General features: G+C 52.6%; 1 long non-coding RNA gene across 2 annotated transcripts; it reads right to left on the reverse strand.

Moving 5' to 3' along the window:
- Nucleotides 1-4,280: 4,280 nt before the first annotated feature.
- Nucleotides 4,281-10,999, reverse strand: LOC306649667. Of its 2 annotated transcripts, XR_013760681.1 has the most exons (4): nucleotides 10,764-10,999; nucleotides 9,837-10,028; nucleotides 6,266-6,379; nucleotides 4,281-5,504 (listed from the first exon to the last, which is right to left on the reverse strand). It is a non-coding gene; the product is annotated as an uncharacterized lncRNA (long non-coding RNA). The 2 variants fall into 2 exon arrangements; XR_013760682.1 differs by lacking the exons at nucleotides 4,281-5,504; nucleotides 6,266-6,379 and adding an exon at nucleotides 8,991-9,177.
- Nucleotides 11,000-20,607: the final 9,608 nt, after the last annotated feature.

The following is a 20,607-nucleotide window of genomic DNA, read 5'->3' on the forward strand; positions in this document are numbered from 1 at the left end:
GGGTGAAGCCAGAGGGCTGGGGTCAGGCTTGCAAAAGGACAGCGGGGAGGACATGCCTGGTCTGGTGAGGCCAGAGTGTAGGACCCATAGCAGGTGGGATGCAGTCCTAGAGGTGGGGCAGGAGGTGGCCCAGGCGGGCTTATGAAGTATTTGATCCTCCTCCCTCTACTCCCCTCCACCATGCACCGCAAGCCTAGAGCGGGTACGGAGGGGTCCAGAAGCAGAGCAGCCAACACTTACCCAAATACAAGCTCAAGGGTATGTCCGGGGACTGGTGCTTGGCCAGCCCCTGCTGACAAATGAACCGTTCTGCCCTCCCTTCCTCCTGCCCCTCCATCCTCACCTCCTCTGGAGGACTACAGAAGCAGGAACCCAGCCTCTGCCCCTTTGCACACCAGTCCAGACCATCTGCCACCCTTTCCAGTTAGGGTCACATGTCAGAAGGAAGTCTGCTAGCATCCTTGAGGAAAGTCTTCTCATAGGAATCAAACACGCTGAGCTCAGAAGAACCATCTGCATCTCCACCTCCTATACCAAAGGCCCTGATCCATGGACTGATTCTTCAACAGTGTTAAAATGTATAATAGAAACTGACCCAGTGGGCTTCCCCCGCATTCACATACAAACCCCAGGGTTTCCTGTATGTGTTTCTACATGTGTCTCCTGGCCAAGGGGCAGGCACCAGCTGTAAATGGAACCTGGGTGGGAGGGGTTGGCCAAAGACTCAATGCCAGCTGTGAGTCCAGTGGGAACTCCCAATACACAGTAGGCCAGCTTGGGGGGGTCTTGTTCGTCATTATGGCAACTTTGTTAGGGGCTTCTGTGCTGCTACAGGGACTTCAGAGTCATGTCAGGCTGTGTCCAAGGGCTTCAGGCAGTATTCCCACGAGCTTCAGTCAGAAACCTTGCCTTTTCTATGCTTCCTCCTAGCCAGGACACAGATGTAGCCCAGGACACAGACTCAGGAGCCCTGGAGTTGGCCAGGGAAACACCCATGGTCTGAACATCTGTGCCTTCTGTTCCCCACCTCCACTGACCCTTCTCTCCAATACCTTGGACACTGGGATATATAGGCATGATGGACAAGAAAACAGAGGTGGTAATCCGACAGAACTGAATTTTGCGATCCACCTTTCCCTTCCAGGGATGATGTATGGACTGAACACCGCAATGTTCAGACAGTGCTGAGCGCAGTGGTGACTGCCCCCAGCAGAGCTCAGTTAACTTTGACTATAATTATATGCTGTTATAAAGCACTTGGCAGTGGAGTAGACACTCCACAAATAAGCACCATACAAGTGTAAATAATTATTAATTATTATGATGACTAATCATCATTATTGTTGATAATAAACGTGAGAAATGCTACCCAAACACTAGCTCCCCCACTCAATCTGTCTGTAGACAGACATCACTCCGCAACCATGAAGAAACATTCCCAGAAAGAGAGCTGATCCCAAGCAGCCAGACGGAGAGCCCTGTCCTGCCTTCACCTCCTGAGCAGCGCTGCAGGTCTCACCAAGCAGGTGACATTCACCCAAATGCATCCTATCTGGCTGTTCAGGTTTTTGGTTCTGCTTGGCTCTTTTGCCCCTGAGTTGTTAAATATTTAGGACGTTACCTGAACAAGAACCTACCTTTGTGATTTCCTTGAGTCCTGGCTCATGTGCTTCAAGGCCAACCTGAGTGCAGTGAGTAACCAGGAAATTCTGGTCAAGCTCCTAGAACTCTGCTTCTAAGATGAAGGCAGATAGGCAAGGAGCTGTTTCTGCTGAGCATGCAAATCTCCATCACCATCTTGAAAAACAGGTCAGGGAAAGACCCACAAATGTACCCAGGGCCTAGCTCAGCATCCACCATTATAAGAGGACAATAAATATTTGGATGGGTGGGTGGATGGGTGGGTGAATGGACAGATGGATGGATGAATAGATGGGTGAATGGATAAACGGGGAGGTGATGGATGGGGGATGGCTGGGAGAGTGGAAGGAATGGCATTAACCATGCTTCTTTATTTCCTGTAGTCTGAGGCTTTGACCCTGGGGCCTTGCTGATCCTGGAGAGACTGCCCCTCTCAAGACTAGTGAAAGTAAAGGACTTGAATGTGAGTGTGCCGCACACATGTGTCTTAGTCTGTTTGAGGGCCATAAAAAAATCAGCGTGGGTAATGTATAAATAACAAAATTTGTTTCTTATAGCTTTGGAAGCTAGCAATTCAAGATCAAGGTGCTGGGTGCGGTGGCACATGCCTGTAATCCCAGCAGCTCAGGAGATTGAGGCAGGAGGATCATGAGTTCAAAGCCTGCCTGTGCAACTTAGCAAGGCCCTAAGCAACTCAGGGAGACCCTGTCTCTAAATAAAAAATTAAAAGGACTGGGAATGTGGCTCAGTGGTTACACACCCTGGGTTCAATCCCCGAACCAATTTAAAAAAAAAAAAAAAAAAAAAAATCAAGGTGCTGGCAGTTTCCGTATCTGGTGAAGGTCTGACTTCCAAAGTGATGACCAACTTCTCTATTTCTAAAGTGATGCCTGAAACACTGTGTCCTCCAGAAGGGACACAAACACTGCTCATGTGGTGGGAGGATGAAAGAACAAGAGGTAGAACTGCCTAGCTGGTTCCCTCCAGTCCTCTTGTAAGGCACAAATCCCATCCACAAGGGCTCCACCCTCGTGGCCTAATGACCTTGTAAAGGCTATACCTCTTAGTACTATTGCATCAGGGATTAAGTTTCAACATGCTTTCTGAAAGACACACAAACATTAAAACCATAGCAATACGCACACTGACCAGTCCTGAGGCCTGAGCCTCCTTTATTGAGCCAGGTTCATGGCCTCTATTCACCAGGGCCAGGCACCAGACAAGGAGGGTCACCCCTGTGTCCCAGAACCAGTTGAAATTATCCAAACTAGCCAATCCTAAGCCTGCTTTCTCTGCCCAGACCATTCCTTTTCACAGAAACCACAATAAAGACTCTCAGTCATGTCTTCCCCTCCTTCCCTCTGTCTCCTGACCCATCCTGTTGCTTCTGCATGTGGCCCTGCATGGTGTGGCGAGCCACCTACCCTGGGAATCAAGAGCTACTAACCAACAATCTAGTTGTAGTAACTTCATGATCTGATGGCCTCACCATACCCAAATAGGAATAAAATCTACATTTTAAAACGGGGCAGGAAGATGGATGGAAGGAAAGCAGGAAGGACAGAAGGCTCGATGGTGGGTAGAAGGAAGGAAGAAAGCAAGGACAGTAGAAGTCCACCTGGGTCTCAGTGGCTAAGGGATGACTGGCCTACAACTTTGCCCCAGGACTTGAAAGAGGCTTTCTCCCAGCAAATTTTGGATGTGTTTGGGAGAGTATCCCTTCGCAGGGCCACAGACCAGCTGGCAACACGGCATGTTCTCACAACCTAGGGGGACAGAAGACTTGGCTCTGAATCATGGCCCTGCCATTCTCTAGCCTTGAGATCATGGACAGCTGACTTAACCTTGCTGGGACTTATTCCTTAACAGGCGCGTGTGAGTGTGTGTGTGTGTGTGTGTGTGTGTGTGTGTGTGTGTGTGTGTGCATGCCTACCTTCCAGGTTCTTGATGTGAGAATGAGATGACGCCCACGCAATGGTACCCAGCACAGACCAGACACTTTGCTCAATAAATAACAAGTGTCACTATTTGGCTAACCTGTGGTTCTGCACCCTGAGGGTCATCTAGTAAAAGGACTATGTTGTTTGATCTAGATGTCTTCCTCCCCTAGAAACCCCTATTTGAGTGTCTTACGGCTCACCCCCCAGAAATCCATCTCAACCCCACTGTCAGTCCCCAGCCCAGGGTCCAGGGCGCAGAGGGCAGAGACAGGTTGCCCTGCGTGAGGAAGGAGAAGGCCCCGCCCCACCACGTGCCTGGATTTCACAGTCCTCTCCTCCGGAGCCACCCTGACCCCTTCCTGCTGAGTTGCTGCTTGGCTTCCCTGCTGCTTTTAAAGTGAGAAGGGGAGGACCTTTACACGGGAATTGCATTTCAATCTCCCCATCTCCCCTGTACACCATCACTCAGTAAAAATAGCTAATTTTAAAATGGCTGCTCTCGTGATGGACGAGATTAATGGATCTTGAAGAGCAGCCAGTACACCAACTGCTCCTGCAGCCATGATGAAAGCTAATAATGTAGAAAATTCTGCCAATTCCTTTAATTCATGAATATTTAAGCCTGTGAAAAATCTGTCAGATTATATCATTTTTTTCTGGTGATTTTCCGCCTAAGTACATTCATGGCGGCCTGCCAGTTGCTCAAGAAACTTCAGCGGGAGCAAAACCGTTTTTGTTGTTGTTGTTACTATGGGCTGCTGTCTTCTCCTTGCTGGATTTATCCCCGCCACCCCACCTCCCTATCTCAGGACAGAGAATCAGGTTGTCCAAAGGCAACTGCTGCGATTTCACCCCAACAGGCATAGATTCTTCTCCAAACCCAAAGGCTGGCACAGGCCTTCAAGATCAGAGCTCGTGGTTTTCAAGTTATGTTCCCTGGTGCTCATAAAAAATAGGTGCAGGCCCACTGGGTCTCTGGGAAGGGTTTAAGCTAGAAATACTGAGGGGATGGAGCTGACAGCCACTTTCCCAAGCAGTTCCACTTTATGCATAGATGTTCCATGTAAACTTTCCCTGGAAAGAAGTGTGACCCCAACTTTAAACATTTAAGAAGGGGTGCATATGGCAACTACAGCTCTCACCATGGCCTTCCAATAACTGATGGAGAAACCGAATCCCCATAAAGGTCATCAGTTTGCGCACTTCATAGAGAACATTAGCAGAGCCCCTGAACTGTGACCAGGGTCCCCAGCTCCACGTCAGTGCGCTCACACTCTCCAGCACATTCCAGCTGACCTCCTGACCGCCCCGCACAGCGTGTCTGGGGAAAGCAGGAAGTAAGGTTCAGATGAGCCATGGCTCCTGGCCACGGTGGAAAGGCTCTCCAAAGCCAAGATGTTTCCCTGCAAAGACAAGAGAGAGACAATGAGCCTGTTTAGCGACTTGAGAGGGAGGGCAGGGAGGGTGGCCAACTTCAGAGATGATTATCATTCAGGGACTCGTTGGCTGGAGGAAGGAGAGAGCTTCTTTTTATAGGAGCTCCAGTTCCTCGTTTTGTTCTCTCGGGTTATTCTCCAAAGAAAGCCGGCTCTTGAGTCAGCTGGCAGACAGCGAGGCAAGCGCGGCGGTTCTGGCCGCAATGGCCCCAGTTCAGCATTTGCTCCAGCTGGTCACGTCCTCACCAGGGCGGCCGGCTGGCCTGCCCGCACTCTGCCAGGAGCCCAGGTCAGCCCTGGCCTCTCAGGGGCCGGAGCCCGTCCAAAATCAACAAGTCTTTTGTGCTTCTCCTTTGGACGCTGTATAATTACAGCAAACATGTATTGGCGGTGCACAGCGATCGCGAGGCAATTGTTGAAGGATCTCGAATGCGCTTGGCATTGGGTCTTGGAGAGCGACGCGAGGAACCACGGCTCCAGTTGGCTCCTGCTGGCCAGAAAACAAGAGATTTTTAGAAGTCGCGAGTGGCGTGCTGGCACGGCATCGCCGGCATGTAGCTCATCAGCTATTTCCTTGATAGTGGGTTGCGTTTTACCACCAAGCCAAGCGGCTGACTCATGAGTCAGGGACCAAAAATAAATAAATAAGCGAGGCCCACGGAGCCCGCGCCCAGCAAAGCTCTGCAGGCTACTGACAAAATGGGCCCCTGCCACTTTCGGGTGGTTTCAATTTTGCTTTTTGTCTTCTTGTTTGAAAACTACAAAAGGAAAACCGCACACCGCTCCCCTCAAGCTGCTCTGTTCCCACGGGCAGCTCCAGAGGAGAAGGGCAGAGGTGGGGGTGCCCCCAGGGACAAGTCTCCTGGCCATGTTGTCCCTCCTAGGCAAATCCACATTCCAACTCCCGGGCTCCAATGAGGTCTGGTGTGTCCTGGCTCAGCACACAGCACCCTGAGGGAGGCGACCAAGAGCTGACATCAGCCCACCTCTTGTGGGGGACCAGGCTCTTAGCTGGGTGTGGCTCGCTTCAGCCACTCAGTGGCTTTTCAAGGGAGTAGCCTTATTCTAGATTCATGGAGGAGGAATTAAATCCTGAGTTTGAGACTCATGCTCAGGTTACACAATTGTAAGTGCAGATCTGTCTGATTCTAAAATACTCATGCCACCAGTGCTGACCTCATTTTTAAGACTCTTCACTCCAGAAATGTCTGAGGTTACACATGCGCCAAGTGAGGTGCTTGGACTTACTGGATGATGAAGGCTGATGTGGCCGTTGTCTTGCTAAGGCTGTCAGTCAAGCGTGGGAGGCAGAGGTGAAGATGAGTTGGAAAACATTGTTTCATTGCAGTTGTGGTTAATGCTCTGCAAGGAGAAGGACAGGGTGGTTAAGGTATAGGATGGGGGATCTGGCCTGGCCTGAGAGGCCTTAAGAAAGGGGGAACCCAGGAGCGTGGGCTACTGGGAGCTCAAAGTTCAGGGCCCTGAGGCATCTGGGTGGGGAGCAATACACGTAGAGAATCTGGCAGGAACCTTGGAAGCCAGGGAAACCATGGGGTGGGTCCCAACAGACAGGGGAACTCACTGTGGGTTTTAAGCAGTGGCATAAGCAGATCTGGGTTTTCTAAGCCCCACACCCACCCTTGGTTGCTCTATGAACATTAAACATGAGGACAGGACACAGTGGCTCATGGTTCAGGGTTCAGCTGAAGACAGGCTGCAGAGCACAGCCAGGCCTTCTCGCCCACACCTCACCTTAACTGAAAGGTGTTCCTAGGAGTCAGTCAGTGAACTCAGGTGGTCTCATGATCGGGAAATTAATTAATAGGTGTGGAAATCACACTCAAAAGGCAGAGTGACCAGGCTGTGAATGGCCCTTGGTTTCTGCAGCTCCCTGTGTCTCCTCTCCTCACCTGTGTCTCCGTTGCCTCAGGAAGGGCCTGGACACCTGCACACAGCTCAGGCTGAGGCCAGGCTTGGATGACTACAAAAGCCACACCCCTTCCACTTCTTCCTCCTGTCCTCACCCTGTTGTGTCACCCATCCTTAGGAGTAGTCCCTTGGAGATGGCCTTTGAATCTGTGTGACCAGATTTTGTCAGTGTTGACAGAGTTGCAGTGTGTGCTTCCCATCTTTGAGCGGGCAGGTGTCACCCCAGCAGGGCCTCTCCTGCTCCCACCTGTCTATCTGGTGAGTTGGTGCAAGGAGAGACCCCGCGTGTGGCCAGAGCCCAGGGATCCTTTCCCCAAATCACACCCCAATCCAACTCTACCTCACCCCTTACTCTGGCCTAAGGTTCCTGAATCAGTTACAGGGCCAAGGTCCTCATTTTGCAGGGTAGAACTTCCCAGGAGAATAGAGGACACAGGGCTGTGACTGGGTTTATTCTCCTTCCTCCCTGGTAAGACTGTCTTGGAGTGGGCTGGTGCCTACTGTCTTGAGAACAATCCTCCTCCTCCCCTCTGCTCCTGTCTCCTCTCCAATCCTCTCTCCTCCCCTCCTTCACCTCCTTCCCACTAGCTGCTGGGCTCAGGACCCTCTGTCCTGGCCTAGAAGGCCTGGGCCAACCAGGGCACTAGGATTTTGGGTCAATGTCTTCTCCCACCTGCTGTCTTGGCCTCCTCTGCTGCTGCCCACCCAGACCCCAGAAGAGAGCAGACTCAGATCTGCAACCTGTGTGATGTTAAGAGGGTAGCCCCAAGCCCTTCACTGGGCCAGTAATCAAGGTTCCAACTTGACTGCGTGTCTTGTTGGCCATACTGCTTCTTTGCCACTAAGGGCTCTCAGAGAACTGGTTGCAAAGGAAAGCCACAATCCAGGGGTCCCTGGGGTTTCTGGCCACCCTCAGAGCATTCCCATCTTGTCCTGTTTGTTTTTCTTTCTTTCTTTCTTTCTTTTTTTTTTTCTTTTTGGTACCAGGGATTGAACCTAGGGACGTGTAACAACTGAGCCACATCCCCAGCCCTATTTATTTATTTGTTTGTTTGAGACAGGTTCTCCTAAAGTGCCTCGCTAAATTGCTGAGGCTGGCCTCCAACTTGTGATCCTCCTTCTCAGCTTCCGGAGTTGCTGGGAACCTAGGCACGTGCCGGGCGCCCGCCTGCCCATCTTGTCGCATTTCTAATTCCCATTTGCCCATGAGGCAACGGAGGCTCGGAGGGATCTAAACACTTATAAGTGGAGGAAGCCAAGCCTGTTTCTCATATTGCTTCCTGGGTCACTGAGGAGGAGGGAGAGAGAAAGGGCTGCAGGGCTGACCATCAGCCATCCTGTGTCTGGGCGTGACTGTGCCCCTGAGAGCACACAGTCTGCAGAGGCCTGGCACTGGGAAACCATCTCTCTGCCCAGGACCACACTCCCAATAGCCCATGTGGAGCCAGAGGGCCCCTGACTGGAGATGGAGCCACTGCCATGCCCCAGGGTGAGCCACACCACCCTCTTCAGGCTGCTGGGGTCACAAAATGCCACTGAGGACATCAGCTTTAGAAGATGATTAGCAATTAGGATTCAGTTACCAGGCTCTCCTGGGCGGGGATTTCTGAGTCTTTCCTGTCACCTTCAAACAGGAGCACCCCCTTCCCTTCTCCTGTCATCAGCCCCTCCCTCGGACTCCCTCCCACCCACCACCACTGAAGGCCACCTGCTCGGAGCAGGTCTCTTTCCTGATCCTGCCCTGCCACTCTACCTCTCCCCAGTCAGGCCAAAAGTCATTTTTGACAGCACAGCACACGGGACAACAAGGCAGATGACACACTGTCGGGCACTGGCTGCTCCTGCCTCACACACACATCAGGAGAGCTGATTGCTGGAACACCCGAAACACGTCAAGAACTTTACTCATTCATAAATATTTAATGCTCACTGTGGTTAAGTAACCAGGGCTCCTGGGAGGAGGTTCATTGCCTTCAAGGAGAGGCCAGCTCTCCCCAGGTCACCCCATGGCCCAGCCCACCTGGTCCTGTTCCCCTCCCAGCCCCTCCTTAGCCAGGAAGCAGGGATTTCACTTCCTGGCTACAATGCAGATGCAGATTTTATCTGGCCTGAGGATGCCATTGCTGAGCCCTGGGTGTCACCAGCCTAGGAGGCAGCAGCACATTAGACATAGCTCCCGGCCCCTCAATAGGTCAGCCTCCAGGCCTTGGACCCAGTCAGACAGAGAGGAGCTGGAGAGAAACAGGGAGAGCACCCAGCTCAATGAGGGCCAGCCCCAGCCTGGACGGTCCCATGCAGGAGCAGGAGAGCAGGAAAAAGAGGCACTGAGAAACCAGCCCTCCAGAAAGCTCAGTAACATGGGGGAGCCCAGTTTCAACCCCCAGCCACCGCCAGTGAGTCCTCTGTGGAGGGTCCTTCTCCTGCCTGGGGGAAGCTCCAGTCAAGAACAGTAGGCCAGCTGACTCCATCCTATTTTGTACAGGCAGAAACAAAAGGAGACACAGTTCACGCCGGCTCGCTCCCTGCCCTCCATTCTGCAGGGGCAGCCTCCCACCTCCCTTTAGGTCTGTCTAACCCTGATGGGCTCTCCATCTCCAGGAGGGAGACTGACCTCTTAGACCTGCATCTCCTGGCTCCTTGGCTGGCTGGATCCTGACAGGACTCATGAAGAGGCCCCAGGCGGAGGAAGGGTATGTCCCTGTCAATACCTGCATCCTCCACGACCTGGCCTCCTCCTGCAGGGGACCTTTGTCACCAGGCACTGTGCCTTCCCCTCCCCTTCAGGACGGGGCTGGTGATAGTTTCCTCTCCTGCTAGTCTCTTCCACCCTCCACAAGAAGTCTCTATTCCCTGCCCTCATTGGAGCCCCTGGTAAATCGCCAGCCAGGACCTCTCATTTCCTCTTTCCCTTCTCTTCTTGTCTTCTTCATCACTCAGAGAAGAGGCAGAACCCTCTGGAGTGGGGGGAAGAGGATTGACTTTGGGGATCAGGCAGGTGTAGCATCAAATTGCAGCTGTGCCATGTGACAGTCATGAGAACTTGGGCCAATCCCTCCAATTCTTTGAGCTTCAGTTTCCTCATCTGTAAAACAGAGACCATGAGAGCAGGTTTTTCATGAGTTAAGAAGATGAAATGAGACCCCTGCTCACTTGGATCCCTTGCTCTTCCTCTCAGCACGCAGATGGCAGGGTAGGCAAAGCTGCGAGGAGGAGGATGTCCAAAGACCAGAGCCCCCTGCCCCCTCAGGTGGGTCCCCCAGAGTCTCAATAGGATGAAATATCTCCACCATGGGCCTCAGGGGCCACAGAAACCCACACCCTCCACCCCTAGATCTAAAGGCCACGAAGAAAGAAATGATAGTCGTGGTTCCCAATGGCACCCTCAGAGATGACTGGCTGACCCCTGGCCCCCTGAAATAGAGGTGTCCTGAGCCAATCTTGGGGGAACCCCCTCCCTAGCCCATGGAACTTATCAGATGCAAGGAAGGTGAGTATGAAAGAGTCTGTCTGTTCACCCCACCTAGCAGCCTCCCCATCCACTGCTTCTGCTGTGCCCCACTCCCAGAAGGTCTAAGAATAATAAGGAGATGCTCTGCTAATACCACACAGATGCAGCAAGCAGGCAGGACATTGCCGAAATGAAGACCTGGCTCTGATCGCCCTGCCTGGGCACCAGGTCTGGACAGGGGTTGCATCCATCCAACCCTGCCGCCTCAGTACCCACTGCTCAGAACTCAACAGTGGCCCCACATCAGCTCCCATCAGCCCTGCCAAGGGATCTGAACCAGCCTCGGGTGAGGAAAGCCACCCCAGTTACCTCTGCTGCTTTTCAAGAGTCCAAATAATCTGTCCAATAGCTGATTTCTCTGATATGTTTGTTCATTCAAAAACTGTTTACTGCTGAGTAGTACCGTGTGCCCTTTAATGGAAGAAAAGTGAGACAGAGAAGCAAGTAGAGGCCCAGTCATGCATGATTTGCAGGTCTTGCACAACAGTTTTTGTCATTTTCCTAAAGGCAATGAGAGGCCACTGAAGTGCTTTGTAGGGGAGGAGTGTGAGTCCAATTCTGCAGCATAGAGTACATGTGGGTGCAGCTTGAATGGGCAGGGAATCCCCTGGGGGAGCTTGAACCAATCAGGTGAGATGGGTAGCCACGTGGACTTAGTAACGTAGGTGGGAGAGAACACGCAGGTGACGCTGAGCTGGGGCGGGGGTGAACTACGGGAATATTGAAGCTGAATCGATGGGCTTAGTACTTAAAATCAAAGTGTGTGGGAGAAAGAAGAAAGTGTCAAGAGTGATGCTTGGGTTTCTGCTGTCATTTAGTGAGATGCAGGACCCTGGAAGAGGAGCCAGCTTTAGAGACCAGGATGATGGAGGAAGGTCACACTGGTTTTCAATGTAACATATTTGAGATGATGTTGAGACATTCTTGAGAGGTCAAGTGGACAGTGAAATACATGAAAATGGAGCTCGAAAGAAAGGTGAGCCATGTACAATGAGGGGAGAGAGTTCAAGGCAAGCGGGTAGGATGAGTTCCTAAGGAATAAGTCCATGCTCCTGAGAAAACCCAATATGTAAGTTCAAGTGAAGTGGGAAAACCTTGCAACAGGAGCTGGGGAGGTGGTAACTGAGGTGGGAAGGAAACCAGATAAGCGTGGAGCCTTGAGGCTCAGAGGGTGTTGAGGACAGTGTGGCTGATCACATGCAAGGCAGAGGGAGACGGGGGCTAAATATGCCCACCGGCTGCAGCAGTATGGAGGTCTCCGGGGCCTTAGCAAGACTTGCTCTGGAAGACTGGCTGGCTGGCAGCCAACTTTATCAAAATGTTCCCATCCCACCCTCTGCCACGCTCCATGCTGGGCACGAGGTATTCATTCTGTGGTGCCCAGTAGACTCACTCACCAGGTCTTTCTGGCTCCCCACTCCGGGTGCAGGGCAGACTTGCCCTTTCTAGTCCCCTGCTCGTTGGTGCAACCACGTGACTGGTTCTGGCCAATATGTTGTGAGCAGAAGTAATGGAAGTCACTTCCTTTAGTCACTTTCATCGCAGGCCCTCCAGGGTTGGTTTTCCTCTGGTGTGTGCACTGACAAGGTCAAGATGGTGTCTGCTCTGTCAGCCGGAGCCCCTGTGATCATGCAGAGCAGAGCCTCCTCTGCCATCTTTCTTTGAATGTTACCAGGACATCCCGCTAAGGTCCCACATCCAGCTCACTCTTTCGTCTGCAGATACCCCCCAGTAGTTGCGCGCACGCGCGCGCACACACACACACACACACACACACACACACACACACACAAAATAAGCTTTACCCATTGAGGGAAGTGGGACATCACAGCTTGAGGGATGCAGAGCATACCAGTGAACTGCTTCCACTCTCCACCCAATCTCAACATTGTCTTCTCAGAGACGAGCCTGCTTGAGTGCCCACTCAAGCGTTCCCCACAAGCCCGTTGCACCCTGTGTGTATTTCTGGTTCATGACAAGAAAGGACCCCCCACTATGAGATTCCCAGGGGGCAAAGCCATGCTTTTCCATGTCTATGTGCATCTTCCCCACCTCCCTAGTTCTGCTTAGAAAGTGCTCCCAGTGAATTACCAATGAGGATGAGGAGAGGAAGGAAGGACGCAAGTGAAGGTCAAGGGAAGAGTAGGGCTCACCTTTTGTGTAAAGGGTGGTATCTCTGTGTCAAGATGGGTATGAAAGTGAGATTATATATAATATATGTAAAGTATAGTGCCTGAGGCATAGGAGGCACATAGAGGTACTTTGCAAATATTTGCTGAGGGAATTAAGGCATAAAGGAGGAAGTAAATAAGAGAGAATAAAGGGAGATGGAAACTGGAAGTGGAAGGGATAAATTCTTAATGAGCACTCATTATGTATCAGGCACAGTTGCAGGCCCCGGGCACACACGGTAGTTTAAAAAAAAAAAAAAAAACTAATATATGGCTGCACCCACAAAGCTCATAATCTAGAGGGAAGAATGGCATCCTTCTTAGCCCAGGTGGTAGATCTAGGCACAGTTACTCCTGCATTGTCCAGCTGATGATCCTGCGATTCTGTTGCCATGAGCTAAGCTGCACTGTGGAGGCTGGCGTGCAGGAGCAGAAGTAGGTGCTCACCAGGGTCCCTCCAGGCCTCCTCTCTGCTGCGAACTAGGCAGAATACCCTGCTGCCTCAGGAGGGAAGAAGGGTGCCTGGTTCTGCCTGTTGGAAGGTCACAAAATTGCAAGCAGCTGGATCCTCGCCGCTGCAGCCTGCAACCCTGTCTCTTAAGTAGAGAGGAGGGGAGGAAGGAGACTTGAGATTGGAAGTCCTCAGCCCATGGCCACTATGTGTCAGCCAAAGGGGAAGCAAGCCACAGAGTCCAAAATAGAGAAAGAGGAAGAAACCAGACCCACTCAGCTCCCTGGACTCCCCCAAACCACTGCAATGCATCAGAGGGTGAATCAGCTTGTTCTCTTGGTTTCTTTTTCTCCTGGTGGTGGTGGTTGGGCTGGTGGGTGAGTAAGCCATGAGGTTCCCCAGTGTGGTCTCCGTCAAGGTCGCAGGATGCTCACTTCAGTCCCATTTGATGAGTTCAGTATCATCTCACATCTATATCCCCCACCTCCCCACCCTCCGGCATCCCTCCCTGGAGTCCTAGTCAAAACATGACCAAACCCACCCCACTCCCAGCCTGGGCCGCCAGTCCCTAACCAGAGCCCAGGGCGCAATCCAGAACCACATCTTGCAACATGATTCACTTCATCTTTGGATGGATTGATGCAATTGTGGGTGAGGAGTCATTTCTGCAGATGGGGAAACCACAGCAACCCGGCAGGGGTAGAAGGAGGGGAGGGCAATCCATCAGAGCCCTCAGGACCCACCCTGAGACAGAGAACAACTAAGAGCCCTCAGGCTTCCCAGAGCATTCTAGGGGCCAGAGAGAAATACACAGCTGTCCACATGCATAGACACAGCAGGCTGGGGTAAGGGAGGAAGGCAGGGCTCTTGGCAAGTTCAAAGACACCAGCTCTTCTAAGGGCCCCCAGGGTGATCCAACTTTCTCCCTGGGCAATGTGTGTGGCTATGTGAGGTTTCTAGATGGGCAACCGTGAGCACCTAAATGGTTTTCTCTGGGTGCTAGACTGGTGCCTGGACCAAACATCGGAGCTGCCGGCTGCTTGCTACGCTGCACAAGAAGCATCTATGTCCACCTGTGGACAGTGAGTTCTCATAGCCAAGAAGGTGCCCAGGAAATGTCTGACTGTATTGGAAATTCCAGAAACCCAAAAGCCTGCACACAGCTGCCTGGACCAGCTGAGAATAACTTGCTTTGGGTGCTTGATCTCCTGCCATTTGCAGCACCCAGCCCAGCCTCCTCCAGTGAGCCCTGAACTTATCCCAAAGTCTACATGAGTACACACCAGTGACACCCCCTCTCTGGGTTACCTGCTCCCTCATCTGAGCACTGAGCTCACTCTGGCGTTGGCAAGGGACCGTGTGGTAGCCCATGACCACAATTATCCCCTGCTCTTTTCCCATCTTCCTATCCTCTGTCTCCAGTCTCCATTTCCACCATGAGCTGTTCTAGACAAGGGCAGGGCTGGCCTAGAGAAGTCACTCCTGCCCAAGGGCCACACCTCAACCCAACAGATGTTGACTCATCCCTACAAGGGAGGCAACATTACCCCATTCCACTAAAGAAGAAAGCAAGGCTCTTGAGGTCACAGAAGCCACCAAGGACACAAGTAAGAGACAGAATTGGAACTGGGACCCAGTCTTCCAAATCCCTGCCTAGAGTTCTCTCCAGACCCCAGTCACCTAACCCAACTTCCTTCATGGGGTCTCCTGGTGAAGGGTCAGATGAAGAGCCCTCCAGAAGGTATGTAAGTGCAAGAGAGAATAACAGACCTTCCAGGCATGTGGGTCGCGGACTCACAGCTCCAGGGTCCACATTAAAAATTGTGCCACTTCCAATCCTTACCACCGCCCTTGCTCACTGACCGGAGGCTCCCTGGCACACCCTGCAAGAGGGAACAGAGCCATCAGTGTACAAGCCTGACCTCTGGTGACCATGACCTTGAACTGCATAGCCAACCAAGCAGGCCCAGGAGGGCCAGAGGTTTGGCAGCCATTTGCCAACCAAGTTCTCACAAGCACAAGGCTTAAGCATCAGGCCCCTCCCCGCCAGCCCAGCTGACTCAGGAACCCCAGGCCACAGGGCCTTACTAACTGAACCCCCGGAGCGGCCTGCCCAGGTTCACGCTTCAGGGGAGGCAGATGGAGTCATAGCCCCAGGACAGTGAAAGATCACTAAAAGGTCAGAAAGAAATGGGGGACCATGGTCTCCAGGACACCCCATTTAAAACAAATGGATTGATCCAAAACAAAATAAATGTATTTAAAATAAACACACTTATTCAAAATTAATTATTTATTTAAAATAGACCAACATATTTGAAATAAAGTACCTGGAAGATAGTTTTCTACCTTCTTCCCAACAGCCCAGAAGCACTAGACAAGTTGAGCTGAGAAACCCTGGGTCTAGTGGGGATGAACTAGACTCAGTTGCCAGATTTAGCAAATAACAGAGAAGGATGCACACTTACATTTGCATTTCAGATAAAAAGTGAATGCACCATTTGGGATATGCTTATACTAAGAAAGTATTTGTCATTTATATGAAATCCAAGCCTTACTGAATATCCTGTATTTTATCTGGCAACCCCAAACTAGATGCCATTATGGGATGGAGAGAAGGACAGCTGGTTTCAGGGTCCAGGAATAGCCTTCACGCCTGTTGACTAGACAAGAATGAAAATTGAGGGGCTAGGGCTGTTCAATAGCAGAGTGCTTGCCCAGCCTGTGCAAGGCCCTGGGTTCAATCCCCAGCACCACCAGGAAAAAAAAAAAGAATGAAAAGCAGAGAGAAGTAGGAGATGAAGCAGGAGAACTAGACCAGAAGTCGGGAGCCACTGCAGGCTGCCAGCAGGAAAGTGGCTCATAGTACTGGTAATACGTGTCTTCATGGTGAATGAGCTAAAGTGAAGAAAGAAGAGTCAGGACGGGGGGGCCCGTAGGTTGGGGAGAGGGCCAGGGATGCATGTGTGGGAGCCATGGTGGCCCGCACAGGGTTACATGGTGGACGTGGTGGGGAGTGGTAGATTCTGGGTGTAGTCTGAAGTGGAGCCCATGGTAGCCCCACCTTCAAACGCAGCTTCCTTTGAGTCCTCCCACCTTCGTCCTTCCCAGTTCTTACCGTCAAACACATGTGCTTGTCCCCTCCTCCCCAGCTCCCGCCCTTTCTGACTTCCCCTCTTTTCTTCCTCCCTCTGTGTCCTCCTCACCCCAGTGCCTTCTGACTGGGTCAGCAAAAGGAAGAGGAAGGAAAGTCAGTGTGTCTTTTCTTTACCCCATCCCAGGTCCTCCATGCACCGCAGAGGACCCGGCCACTGGCCTATGTCCAGCTTTCCTGAGAAGTTTCCATTCTCCACAGGACCAAGTGCTAAAGTGAGGGCGACCTCCTGCCAGCCCTCCGTGTCTGCGCCTCCCACCCTAGGTGAACTAAGACAGCAGTGCGCCGGTCACTCAGCTGCCAGCCCAGAGAAGTTTCCTGCCGTCCAGCCCGGCTCCCCCTATGACATTGTATACTAATTTCCCCTGAACCAAACCTCGGACGGAGATGGGAAAGCTGGTCTTGCTCTAGACTGGTGACTCTCAAACTTGTCCAAGTTTGACCTCCATGGGGGTGGGGAGCAGGAGTCTGGGGTGGCTCCAGCCAGACAAGCCCACTTGGACCTGCTTGACAGACCTGAGCCCTCGCAGAATTCTTTTAAGGGCTCCACTATTGAAAATAGTCACCTGCATACATCTGAATAAGGGCTGTGGGTATGTCTGAGCAGATGTTTTGTCCCTAGATTTAGCTCGCCCGACTCACACCAAATGAGGCCTGTTCCTATCACTTTTATGATCCACCTGTTTTCCTCCCTGAGTCTTTAAAGTCTGAGACTGAGGGACCCTCTCTCTGAAGGTCTCTATCAGAGTCCTCAGGCAGCTTCCTAACACCACACTGGCTGTGGATTCAATGCCCCTTTCTTCAGATGAGATCACTGGGGCCCAGAAGCTGTCAACTCTGGACTGCATATTGTATGCTGGCCCTCGGTGGGCTCCCACTGTGTCACCTGCCCAAGCTGCCTCCTGGAATACCTGTCTGGGCACCGCAGCCCACATCTGTGTATGGTCTAAAGACTGCCCAGGAGTTGGTCTCCTAGCTGGGAGCTCCCTGGGGTCTGTGCTCTAAACAGCATGGCCCAAGCTTCCCTGTGGGGAGAAGAATGAGGTTTCTGGGGTCTCAGCCATGGAGACCAATCTCCCTAGTGTCCTCCCTGCAGTACCCAGGGGCTCACCACCTGTCTTCTACCACATGGTGAGAGAGAGATGTCTGCCCAGGCTGGAAGCAGGATGCTCAGCCCACTCTGTTCTACCGTCTGCCCACGCATGTGCTAAGAGAAGCCAGCCCTGCTCACGGCACCCTCCCCACTGAGAACCCATGCCGAGGTCCCATGCCCCTCAACAAAGAACCCAGGGCCATCCATCAGTGGTTCTCGGGGCATCACAATTAAAAATGCAAATGCTTAGACCACACCCACAGAGGTTCCCTCTACCTGGGGCGAAGCCTGGGCCGCAGATGATCCTCTGGGCAGCCAGGCTTAAGAACCAGCATCCAGTCCAGTCCCCACCCCCCCTCACAGAAGGAGGAAGTGAGGCCCAGGGGGAGGAGCTGCTGGCATGTTAGGTAGGAGCCAGGGGTCTTTGCCCCTCAAAACCAGCATGCCCACAATTTTCAGCCTTAGGTGGTGAGAGGTGCAAAGGGCAGGGGAGAATGGTCACCTGGTTCCAGCCACCAATAGGACATTCTGACCTTCCTTCTTGTCCCCAAACCAAACCTTTCCTCTTGGATGCTTCTCTGTAAGTCAAGTCATGAAATGACACTAAGCTAACACAGCTGTATCTGCCTCACCTGGCAGTTCTGAGTACCTACTGTATGCAGACACTACTGCTGGGTGTTTTCCTAGTATTATCTCATTCTCAAGATCTGCTATTTTCTACCAGCATGTCTCCACTGTCCCCAAGAGAAAAATGCAAATGGGGCTTCACTGGACTTCGGTAGCCACGCCCCGCTGCTCAAAGAAAAGGCTTGCTTGGAACTTGTGACTGTCAGCAGGAGCGTCCATCCTTGCTTACAGGAAACAGCATCCAATGTGGCTCCAAGCTCTGCTGTCAGCCTGTGCCAATCTCCGGGAGGTGCAGAGCAGAACTGGGGGCCAGGGTCCCAGAGTTCTGGTCCCAGCTCTGCCTCGAGCAGCTTGGGGCCTTGGGCAAGTCATTTCCCTCACTTCAATTTCACTGTCCGGTAGACAGAGTTTGACTGAATCAGGGACATTGAAACTTGTTTCCCGGAGGTGAATGCTTTACATGACTGTGCAGACGCACAGAATCCTATGTCCTGGGAGGTGCAGTGGCAGGGGTCTCACAGCTGGGCACCCTCAGGCCCTCCTCCCTGAAGAAGCTTCCCAGAACTCTCCAAAGATCCAATGTTCGGTCTGTAGGCACCCTCTTGGCTCTGCCACGTCCTCCTGTCAGGAAGCGCAGAGAGCAGTTAGGTAAGAGGCACCACAGAAAACAACGGAATGTCTGCGCAGCAGGGTCCAGAGGTTCTGGTGAACTCACTAGTCAGGGAAAGAGAGTTCTTTTCCATTTGGTGTGACTCTCATGACTAAGGAGGTAGCAGGGAAGGAGGTGATGATGGTGACCAGTGGCACCAGGGTCTGGCAGCACCCTCATGCCCATGTAGAAGGCGCCTCTTTCTGGCTGCAGGCCAGGGCGCCCTGCTGCTATTCTGCTGCATGGCATCTGTGTGCGCCTTCGAGGGGGCGGGGAGGGTGGTGGAATTCTTCGAGCTGGCCGAAGCCTCATGTGAGAAGTAAAGGAGGAAGGTGGGGCTTGGAGAAGGATTGCCCAAGTTAGACCCAAGCATGGGAGCCCTCCCCAGCCGAAAGTGCCACCAGCCATTTCCTCCTGCTGCTCAGGCCAGGGCGCCTGCCTGGACATGTCCCCTCACATGCCCTCCAGCTGCCAGGCCCTGGGGAAACCGTGGACCCGTGGGGCAGCCTTGGGTTCCTGAGGCCCAACTCAGCCCCTCCTCAAGCACATCCCTGCCTGGCCTGTAATTGCTCTAACTGGCCCCTGGGGAAGTGAGGGAGCCTGCTCTTTGTCCACAGAGTCAGGTTTCCAAAGCAGAAACCTCAGGCAGAGCCACATCGCACAGCCCAGCCTCACCGCCGCTCCCCACAAACCACTTCCTGCCCGTTCCTGGCACCCCCGGCCTGAGGCTCGTGGCAGCTGCAGGGCTCTGGTCCACCGGCCCAGCCCAGGCCTGCCCACAGGCCAGCCGGGCGAGGGGCCACGGGACAAGGAAGGGAAAATCCAGTCCTGGCTCCTCCTCAGTCCCCAGTCACTGCCTGTAATTTCATTGTCCACAGATCCTCCATGTCTGCCCACAGCAGGATGAGGAATGAAGTTGCTGGGCTGGCAACCCTCCACCCATCCACCCAGGACAGGACCCACTGCGCCCTTTTCTCCATGGGAGGCCTCCGGGAGCAGGGGGAAAACACTGGCTTTGGAGTCAGCTAGTTCTGGGTTTGAATTCCAGCTGCTTCGTCGCCTTGCTGTGACCTTGATCAAGTGATTTCACCTTTCCAAGCCTCAGTTTGCCCATCTCTAAAATGGAGAGCCTAATGTCACCCTTTCCAGATGTGCAGGGAATAGTAACTGGCTAATACAAAAGCCTACCAGTGCTTGGCACAGAGATGCTCAATAAGTGTCCTTCCCCTGCAGCACAGTGACAGCACAATGTTAGAAGAGTTCTACAGTGGCACTCTGGAGACTTTGGATCCAACCCCAGCACTGCTGCCAATTTGCTGTGGCCTTAGACTGCTTGGATCACCAATTTGGTCTCCTCATGCTTACATGTGAGGGTGGGAGCAAATGGTTTCCTACATCTCCTCCAACTGTGACACTCTAGGACAGGGCTTGGAGGGAGGAGGATTGGTCATGACCATGAGCAGTACCATGGTGCAGCTATCTGTTCCAGAAAGGACACCAGGTCAGTGCTACCAGGGCAGAGGCTGAGCTCCCAGGTAGGGCACCAAGGCAGCCTGCAGGGACACCCACTAGGTAGTGAGCGGGTCTGAGCTCAGGACAAGCTTACTCTCTCCACCTGGTTGGCCTCCCCTGCCACTCCCAGTGTTCAGGCCTCACTCCACGCAGCAAGGGGGTAACAAGAGTCCCAAGGAAAACGAAGCTCCATCTCTGCCTTCGGGGAGTTTCTGCTGGCGAAGGACAGGCTTCATGTCACATGGTCAATAACTATGAACAATACTGGCTACACGTCATAACATTTAGCTCTGCTTACCTGAGGTGGTACCCGATGCTAAGTCCTTAATGAGCATTGTCCTACTTTATCCTCCTGAAAACCCAAGATGAGGTCATTACCATCGTTGCTCCTGTTCTGCAGTGGAAGGAAATGAAACAGAGGGATCCCATTTTCTGGTTCCAGGTGAGCAGCATAATGAGGATTCCACGGAGGAGCCAGGCAGGGCCCTGAGGAGCC

This window comes from Sciurus vulgaris (assembly GCF_902686455.1).
Source record: "Sciurus vulgaris genome assembly, chromosome: 2".
Classification (NCBI taxonomy): Eukaryota; Metazoa; Chordata; class Mammalia; order Rodentia; family Sciuridae; genus Sciurus; species Sciurus vulgaris.